This window comes from Hemitrygon akajei, unplaced genomic scaffold (assembly GCF_048418815.1).
Source record: "Hemitrygon akajei unplaced genomic scaffold, sHemAka1.3 Scf000059, whole genome shotgun sequence".
Classification (NCBI taxonomy): Eukaryota; Metazoa; Chordata; class Chondrichthyes; order Myliobatiformes; family Dasyatidae; genus Hemitrygon; species Hemitrygon akajei.
Genome location: NW_027331945.1, coordinates 5,809,476 through 5,819,848, shown reverse-complemented (window position 1 = coordinate 5,819,848; position 10,373 = coordinate 5,809,476). Strand labels below are relative to the sequence as shown.

General features: G+C 44.8%; 1 non-coding gene across 1 annotated transcript; it reads right to left on the bottom strand.

Annotated features, from left to right (window-relative positions):
- Window positions 1–806: 806 nt before the first annotated feature.
- Window positions 807–878, bottom strand: trnac-gca (transfer RNA cysteine (anticodon GCA)). Its single transcript has one exon. It is a non-coding gene; the product is annotated as a tRNA-Cys (tRNA).
- Between the last annotated feature and the right edge of the window lie 9,495 nt (window positions 879–10,373).

Here is a 10,373-nt window from a genome sequence, read left to right as displayed (position 1 = left end):
AATTACGACTGAGAAGGTGCTCAGGAAGCTACCTGCTCCTGGACCTGATGGAATGCACCCTCGGGTTCCGACGAAAGTAGCGGGAGAGAATAACCAAATGACAATATCGAACCTGCGTCTCCTACTTCTACTGGAAGCACGATCTGCACAGTTGTCACTCTTTGAGTAAAGAAGATCCCCCTCGTGTTACCCCTAAACTTTTTCCCTTAACTCTCAACTCATGTCCTCTTGGTTGAATCTCCCCTAGTCTCAATGGAAAAAGCCCATCCTCGTCAACTCTCTCTATCCCCCTCATAATTTTAAATACCTCTATCAAGGCCTCCCTCAACCTTCTGCGCTCCAACAAATAAAGACCTAACTTGTTCAACCTTTCTCGGTAACATAGGCGCTGAAACCCAGGTAACATTCTAGTAAATCCCCTCTGTACGCTCTCTATTTTGTTGACATCTTTCCTATTGACCAGAACTGTACACAATACTCCAAATTTGGCCTTACCAATGTCTTGTACAATTTTAACATTACATCCCAATTCTCAATATGCTCAATTCTCTAATTTATAAAGGCCAGCATACCAAATGCTTTCTTCACTAACCTATCCACATGAGATTCCACCTTCAGGGAACTATGCATCATTATTCCTAGATCACTTTGTTCTACTGCATTCCTCAGTGTCCTAGCATTTACCATGTGTGGCCTATTTTGATCAGTCCTAGCAAAATTTAGCACCTCACACTTAGCGCAATTAAACTTCAATAAATGAAGTTACATTCTATATCATCGCTGTGGTCACATTTTTTTATTTTTGAAGGGTGCACCTGGATTTGAACCAGGGACCTCTTGATCTGCAGTCAAATGCTCTACCACTGAGCTATACCCCCACATTTTTAATGCTACAGATTGTGGAGGCATTAACAATAATCTTTCAAGAATCCATAGATTCTGGCGTACCAGATGACAGGAAAATTGCAAACGTTATTTCACTATTTAAGAAGGCCTGTTAGCCAGTTATCAGTGGTTGGGAAGTTGTCGGAATCGATGTTAGGGATGAGATTACGGAGTACCTGCAGGCACATGACAAGACAGGACAAAGCCAGTATAGTTTTCTGAAAGAAAACTCCTGCGCGACTGGTCTGGGTGCCGGTTACCAGTGGTGATTCACCGGTGCAGCATAAGTGAGGAGCGGGTAGTGTCGAGGAAACAGAGAGCTTGCAGAGCGACTTAGATCGTTTAGGAGAACAGGCAAAGAAGTGGAAAATGAAATACAATGTTGGAAATTGTATGGCCGTGCATTTTGAAGGAAAAAATAAACGTGCATTCAATTATTTGGATGGAGAGAGAATTCAAAATACAGAGATCAAAGGGACTTGGGAGTTCTTGGGCAAGATACCCTGAAGGTTAGCGTCCAAGTTGAAACGTTTCTGAGGAAGTCGAATGCCCCGTTGGCATTACTTTCTCGATGTATAGTATATAAGAGCAGGGATGTGATGTTGAGGCTCTATAAGGCACTCGTGAGACCGCATTAGAGTATTGTATGTAATTTGAGGCTCTTATTTTAGAAAAGTTATACTGCTGTTGGAGATGGTTCAGTGAAGATTCACCTCAATGATTCGAGAAATGAAAGGGTTACCGTATGAGGAACATTTGGGAGCTCTGGGGTTGTATTCCATGGAGTTCAGGAGAATGAGCCGGATATCATATCAACATTCCGAATTTTAAAATGTCTAAACAGATCAGATATGGCGAAGTTATTTCCCATTGTAGGGGATTCTAGGACAAGAGGGCACAACTTCAGGATTGAAGGACGTCAATTTAGAACTGAGATGAGAAGAAATTTGTTTCGTCAGAGGGTGGTAAATCTGTGGAATTTGTTGCCACGAGCGGCTGTGGAGGCCAGGCCACTCGGTGTATTTATGTCAGGGATAGATGAGTTGTTGATTAGGCAAGGCCTCAAAGGTTATGGGGTGAAGAGACAGCGTCGTGAGAATGATGGATGGTTGGGATCAGTCCATGATTGACTGGCGAAGCAGACTGAATAGGCCATATGGCCTACTTCTTTCTTATATCTTAAAGTCTTAATACGAGATTTCAAAACCAACATAAAAAGCAAAAGAGCAATTGAGTAATAAAAAGTACAATTGAGCAATATTAGTTGGAAGTTGGAGTACTGGAAAGGCATTATGAAGGTAAAGATAGAGTACGAAAGTAAGCTGACTAATAATATTAGCAAAGTTACCAAAATTTTCCTCTGATACATAAAGTAAGAAAAGTAGCGAGATTGAACATCGGATCGTTGACAGCACTGCTGGAGATGTAGCACTGTGGGACCTTGAAATACCGGCCGAACGAAATAGTATTTTGCATCAGTCTTCAGTCTGGAAAACACCAGCCGCGTGATGGAAGTTACAGGTGTCAGGGGTATGAAGTGTGTGAAGTTACCATGACCGGAGAGAAGGTAGGTGATTAACTCAAGTGTCTGAAGGTAGACAGGAGGGACCAGATGCTGTACACCCCAGAGTTTAAAAAGCGTTGGCTGAAGACATGGTGGGTTATTAGTGATGATCTTGCAACAACCACTCGGTTCTAGAATTTTTTCGGAAGAGTGGAAAATTGCAAATATCACTTCACACTTCAAGCATGGAGAGTCAGAAGACAGGAAAAATCTAAGCCGCTCAGTCTGACCACAGCGGATGAGAAGATGTTGGAGTCAATCATTAAGGATGAAGTCTCAGACACATGATAAAGTAGACCAGAGACAGCATGGTTCCGTCAAGGGAAAATTTGGCCTCAAAAATCGGTTGGAATCACTTGAAGACATAACAATCCGGCCGAGTTAGGCTCATTTAGTGTCCTCTACACCATACAGTCTCCCCCAGAGGTCTATGTGTCTTTAGTGAAAACAGCAGCCAAATCATAGTGAGGGACCTCGTCCGTCTCCTGCGGCATCGGGACCGAGGTGCCAAAACATCATTATTCTTGAAAACCAAGGTTATTCACTCTTGTTGTCTCTATCTTTATTTCTGAAAATAAAGATAAAGCCCATACGAGCTTTCTACGCTCCAATTTTCATTTCTCAACACGTCCCATGCCCCAGAAAACATCCTGCCTCAATCGGCAACAGATAAATGTGTTTCAATACCGTCCAAATTGACCTTCCCCAATGGAAAATCTCAACGCACGGACTAGAACGATCTTTTTTCAATACTTACAATGAAACCAATGGCATTGTGATCACCACTTACGAAGTGTTCGTTAAATCAAGCTTCTATCGCTTGTCCTGTTTCATTTACTTCACGATAGCAGATCAAGTATCGAGCACGCTCTCGTTGGTTCATCAACGCACAAAAGAAAAAAAAAAATACCCTGAACGATCACCTACCCATCTTGTCCTTTACAAGTGTGGAATTAACATTCAACGTGCGGAATGTTAAAAACACCTACTCTCACAACCGTAATGCTCCTGCAATACACAGCGATATCTCCACAAAGTTGGCCGTCTAAATACTCTTGACCATTGGGTGGGCAGTAATGTATCCCCATTAACGTGATCATACCTTTCCTTGTTTACGGTTTCACCCATTGCGCGTCTGTCCGTGCCTTTGAGCGCGTTAAACGACCCCGCGGAGGAGGGGGACCTGGATTAGCCGAATTCAGCATCTGCACTGACGGAAGACAGCCGAGAATTTTCCCTGACCATTAATTCTACTCTCCTCCTTTAGTCCATCCCGCTCTGTCACTTCTGAAGCAAAGGAACTCCGAAATACTGAACTGCCGGACCAGACTCTCCTGCAACCCAGTATCATTATCGGCTAAGATACTATGATTCCAGGTTTTGATCCAAGCAGTGAGTTCACCGGCTTATTCTCAGATACTTCTACCACTGAAACATACGCACCTCAGGCCACCAGTCGGACCTTGCTCAATGATTGCATTCCAGACGTTGTGTGAGATCTTATCAACATGTCTGCACAATTTCTGCACCAGCTGTTCTGGCACCCTGGTTGCAATTCCCCTGTAAATGTAGTTTAAGCTTCATCATGCAGCGCTAGCTAACTTTCCCACACGATATTACTACACTTCCAGTTCACACACAAACCGGCTTTATCCACAGGACTCAGCTTCCCTGGAAAAGAGATCAGTACTCGAAAAATCGTATGGCCTGTCTCCTATACCAAACCCTCAGCCACGTGTTAATCTGTATCATATTTCCATTTCTCGCCTCATTAGGACGCGCCACGTGTCGCTGTCACAACCCCGAAGATCCTGCCCTCCTCCTCAGCACCTAACTCTCTGAATCTCCATTGCATAAAGTCGTCACTCCGATGTCATTGGTACCTAAACGGACCACAACCGCTGCCTACTCACGCTTCTGCTGAAAAATGTTCAGGATTTGATCCAAGTTGTCCCGGACCCTGGCACCCGGGAGGTAACATACCATCCAGGAATCTGTCTTCCCCTTCCCTTTTGAGTCAGAAAACCAGACTCAGTGTCAGAGGTCCGACAGCTGTGGCTTTTCCCTACAAGGTCATCCAACCACAAACCGCATCCAGTTGTTTCTGATGGTGATGGCCATAGGGATAGTCTGCACTGCCTCTTTAAATCCTTTCCTCTTCCTGACTGTCCCACAGTTCCCTGTGTCCTGCACCGTGGGTGTATCTACCACTCTATATGTCCTAGTTCATCACGCCATAGGGTGGATTGTTGCAAGATGCAGCTGTGTGCACTTCTCGCAGGTGTCGTCATCAGGAACTCTGGTGGTCTCCCCGCCTCCCACATCCCGCGAGGAGCCTTCAACTTAGACGGTGGCCGCCCGATTGTCCCTGTCTTACTTTAATATGTTCTGTGCCTTTAACACTGGATCTGAGAACCTGAGCGAATTACGTTCTGTTAAGCGTCCCATCTCTCAGAAAGACCGCTGCTCTAACGTCCAAAAGACCCTGTTTCCGTCTCCATTCTCAGATTAAACATTGACCTACAAACCTGAAAAACATTCTGACTGTCATTGAACCTTCGGTTTATTCCAAATTCATCAGATTATTGGGCCCTATAGTCTACTTTCCAACATCCATCTGTAAAGCAGCGTTGTTGGGTATAATTGAACCTCCTGCGTTCAGTTTCTGTTGACATTGTTGCGATCAATTCCCACACAGTTTTTAGATTCAGTCCTGTCTATAAACGTTTATTTCTCCGCTTCCCTAAATGCGAAAGCGATGAGTCTTCCAAGCGTTCTCATTCATCTCAACAAACGTCCTTCCCAAATTCTTGCCGAGACGCGTCTCACGAGTCTTCGAATTGTAATATTTTACAGCTTTACTTTACACAGAAGTTGCCTAACCTGAACAAACTGTAACACTCTCGCTTTCATTTCCGACTGACAGGATGATATATGTGGTTGAGTGGATATGACGTTTCTTACAAATCAGACATTTATTCCGTTCTCAAACACACATCAAAAGTTGTCAGGATGGCCGAGTGATCTAAGGCGCCAGACTCAAGGAATGAAAGTCCCCCCCGACGTCTGGGGTCGTCGGTTCGAATCCCACTCCTGACAAAATTTGTCTTTAAGCGTCAATCGAGGCGACGTTGTTTCTGTAAACAAACCCTGGGTTGTTGAGGTAGATTAGAAAAACTGTTGGAGGATAAGATTATGTTTTTGACACTGTTCATCGTATCGTATTCGTACACCGAATTCTGGGTGAGTGATTTATTCAGGAAAAAGAAATACACGGTGAAGGATCTCGACCCGAAACGTCGACTGCTTACGCTTTTCCACAGATGCTGCCTGGTCTGCTGAGCTCTTCCTGGCATACTCAGCTATTCAATATATAAAAGTTTCTGAAGTCAAATCATTGGTTGTCAGATTATTTAATGGATGGGCATGTGAGCGTACATTATTACCTGTTGATCAAAGGTCTGATGGCTGATGGGTAGTAACTGCTCTTGAACGTGGCGGTGCGAGTCCTGAGGCTCCTGTACCATCTACCCGATGACAGCAGCGCAAAAAGAGCATGGCAGGATGGTGACGACCTCTGACGGTGGATGCTGTTTTCCGATGACATCGTTTTATGTGGATCTGCTTAATGTTTGCGAGTGATTTCCCGTGATGGACTGGGCCGAATTCACTAACGTTTTAAAGATTTTCCTTCAAAGGTACGGTATTTCCGTACCACGTCTTGATGCAGACAGTCAATATACTCTCTACGTCACAATTATAGAAGCACATCAAGGTTTTTGATCTCATGCTGAATCACCGCAGTCTCCTAAGAAAGCAGAGGAAATAGTCATACCAACAATTTAAAGTTAAATACGCGCCCCGCCTCTGATCCTCCACGGAGAACTAGCTCAAAAACCTTTAGTTTCCCTCTGCTGAAGACAACAATCAGTCCTTGGTCTTGCCGACATAGAGTGATAGTTTGTTGGCACATCTTGTTTAAAACGATCCCCTCTTAGTTGAAATGTATGCCCTAAGAGGGGATCGTTTAAAGACATGTAAACCCTGGAGCGGAGATAATTTCTGCTGCTCTACCAATATCTATGCCTGAAAATCTAAGAAACGTCTGTCAGATCCCCCTTCATCTCCGATGCTCCAGAGAAAAATAACAAGTTTGCCCGAACTCTCGTTACTGTACAAACCGTCTATTTCAGGTAGCATCTTGGTGATGCTCTTCTGCACACTCCCCGAATCCGCGTCATCCTTTCTCTGGAGGATGGCCTGAACGGAGTGCAGCACAATTCCAGTGCTGTGATGCTGTACGCTCTGATTCCGCACATGCTCGGCAATCTGAGAAAATGCATCCCGTCCATATTCATTTAAAATCCCAGGATATAGAGTGTGTTTATATGTATACCCGCTCAACAAAACAGTCAGTCAGACTATTCCGAAATACAGCTGTTTATCTGGCATGTGGAGAGAGTACTGCAGGGGCTGTCAAGGTGGCCGAGTGGTCTAATGCGCCTGACTTAATGCGAGCAAGTCGCTTCCTAGTAAACGCGAGTGTTCTGGTCTCCACCTGGAGGCGTGGGTTCGAGCCCCACTCCTGACAAATACTCTGTTTTTCACGTGCTGTTTTTATAATTCAATCACTGTAATTTTACTGAGCGACCAAAGCGTGGACTGTTTGGGAGTATGAGAAAGAAGCAATTAAGATAATATGATAGGGAAAGAATGTTGTACCTACATCCCTGATATTTCAGAAAATATAACTGACTTGAACCAGCACGTAATGGAAAAGCTTGTGGAGATGAGGAAGATGGAGAACAATTTGAAAACATTTAATGGCGGAGGATACCGGTGGGAAGAGCTATGGGAATGCTTTCCCGGATCGGGAAAATAGATCATGCATGGAATTATAATAGTGACTGTGTTTTGGGGTGTTGTGTATGTGGGTTCTTGAGGATGGGCTGTAGTCAGTTGATAAAAGGGACTTCGACTAGCCCTAAGGTACATGTAATGTCCCAGTGTTCCATTCCAAGTACACTGATGGGGCGAAAAGTTCTACCCTGCAAAGTAAAGACCCTTCCCCTATGTATATGAACCCGTTTATGAGGAAGTGGAGGAATTACCATATGAGGATTGTTGATCTGGAAAAGATCAATAAGGAGAACTGTGGAAGAAATTTTGTTATTAGCCAGATACTAAGGGGTTAAAGAGGTTTTTTCTTTACACAGCAGCCTTCAACTCCTCCTGGACTGAGTGATGTTCTGTTTCTTCTATACTTGAACTGTGTAACTGTTCTCGCTTCAAGGCTGCAGGCAGAAGTAGCTTCCAATAGATAAGGAAAATAGTAACCTGATTATATAATTTTGTACTGTGTTGAGACATGATCATTGAGTAAAGGAATTATCTGCTTGCATTCTGTATTTCACAAACATGCTTGGAAGCTTTTGATAACATACACTATGTCTGCACAATGAGAAAAGTCTGTGTACTTGGGGAGAGTCTCAAGAACTCTGTTATAATAAAGACTTTCAAAAGCGATCTCCCTTCGTGTCCGAGTAATACCTTTTCCGCAACATTGACAAAGTGACGTAAGGTTTGAGTGCCCATTTAGGAATCGCATGGTAGAGGGTAAGAAGCTGTTCCTGAATCGCCGAGTGTTTGCCTTCAGGCTTCTGTACCTACTACCTGATGGGAACAATTTTAGAATTTCACAACACATGCCGGTGATATTAAACCCGATTCTGATTCTTGTGAAAGGGATTCTTGATCAGCGTGGTGAGTAGGCTCAGTAATTGTAAATGATGTTGAGTCCAGATGAGAGAGGTGTGGCAATTTCTGAAGTCATAGTAGAGAAGGACTTAGTGATCATAGTACAGTCTGCCACAGAAACTTTCCTCCCTCCATTGACTCCGGCTGCATTTCCTGCGGCCCTCGGAAAGCAGTTAACATAATCAAAAGACTTTTCCCGCTCCTATCATTCCGTCTTCTCACACCTTCCATTGGGCAGCAGACATAAAGGAGTGAGAACACACATTCAGCAGGATCAAGGACAACATCGGTCCTACTGTAACGGCACTTACAGAAAGTATTCAAACCCAACTTCAAAGTTTTCATGCTTTTTTTTACACCATTAATCCACACTGGTTTAATTTATTTTTGCACTGAATAACAGAAAGACTATTTCGTGTCAAAATGAGAATGAAATCTACAAAGTGATAAAAAAATCCATTCTATGTGTATTCACCCCCTTTAATATGACACACCAAATCATCACTGGTGCAGCCAATTGGTTTTAGAATTTCTATAATTAGTTAAATGGAGATCACTGTCTGCTGTCAGGATGTTTCAATTACACCGGGACCATTCCCTGTTGCGTCAATGTCCTGGCAAAAGCTGCACCAAGAAGACAAAAGAACACTCCAAGCAACTCGGTGAAAAGGTTATTGAAAAGAAAAAAAAAAGCTGAAGCACCCAGACAACAGTTGTTGTGTGTGCAGTCTCTCCCATCTCGCCACTGAAGCTTGTAACTGGCGCGGCCCGGCAGCAGCGGCCTTTCAGACCTGGTGTTACTTTAATTTAATTTTCAAATTTAAGTTTAATACTCAATTTTCGATTAGGGTACATGGATAACAGAGCGGCTATCTACCATCGCCAGCTACCACTACAATACAGAGATCGCCCAAAAACAAACCTCCACAAAGATCTGCTGGCTGAATTACGCGACGTCGGCTTGCTGAGGGGAACGGGCCTAAATTCCGCGGACTCCCCAGATGCTGGTAACCGGAGATGGAGACATCGTAACCGATGTGCGAGAAAGCGGAAGCGAGGCAAGCAGGCAGGGGTCCGAGCCAGGCAAAAGCGAACCCGAGCCGGCCGGCTCTCCCGTCCATTCTGTTTTCTAATGTCCGCTCCCTGGACAATAAAGTGGACTACATCCGACTTCAACGAAATACTCGGCGGGAGTACAGAGTCTGCTCTGCGATTGTTTTCACAGAGACATGGCTCACTCATGGAATTTCGGACCCTGCCATTCAGCTACACGGGCTCTCCTTATTTCGAGCGGACACGGATGCAGCTCTCTCCGGTAAGACTCGCGGTGGTGGTGTGTGTATTTAAATCAACACGGAATGGTGTAAGAACTCTGTGCTGGATTCCAGACACTGCTCATCGCAAGTGGGGTTTGTGGCTGTTAGATGCAGACCATTTTATTTACCACGGGAATTCACCTTTGGTCTACATTCCTAATGCTAAGGAGGCGCTCTGTGAACTGTACGGGGCTATTAGTGAACTGCAGAGCGCACACCCCGATGGACTGTTTATTGTCGCCGGTGGCTTTTACCACATGAACCTTAATCAGTACTCCCCAAATTCCATCAGTATGTGGACTTTGTAACGGGGGGAGTGGGGCTCGTTGGACCTTGCTTATACAAACATCACCGACGCGTACCGGGTAGAGCCCCGCCACCACCTCGGTTACTCAAACCTCATTTATATTATGCTAATCCCAGCATACAGAACGCTCGTAAGACGCTCCAGACCAGTTCAGAAGCAGGTGTAAACCTGGCCAGCAGGAGCCATCTCTGCTCTTCAAGACTGCTTTGAACACACTGACTGGAACATCTTTAGGGAGGCTGCAACTGATGGCGACTCTACCAGCTTAGAGGAGTACACAGCATCAGAGACCAGCTACATCAGCAAGTGCATTGATGATGTTACTCTGTCCAAGACCATCACTATACGCGCTAACCAGAAGCCATGAATGGCCGAGGAGGTGCGTGCGCTGCTCAGGACCCGCGACTCCACCTTCAGAGCAGGCGACAAGGCAGCTCTATTAACAGCAAGGGCCAAACTATTCCGAGCTATCAGAGGGTCAAAGCGTGCACACGCCCAGCTAATCTACAGCCACTTTCAGGACAGTGGCGACACGCGGCGCATG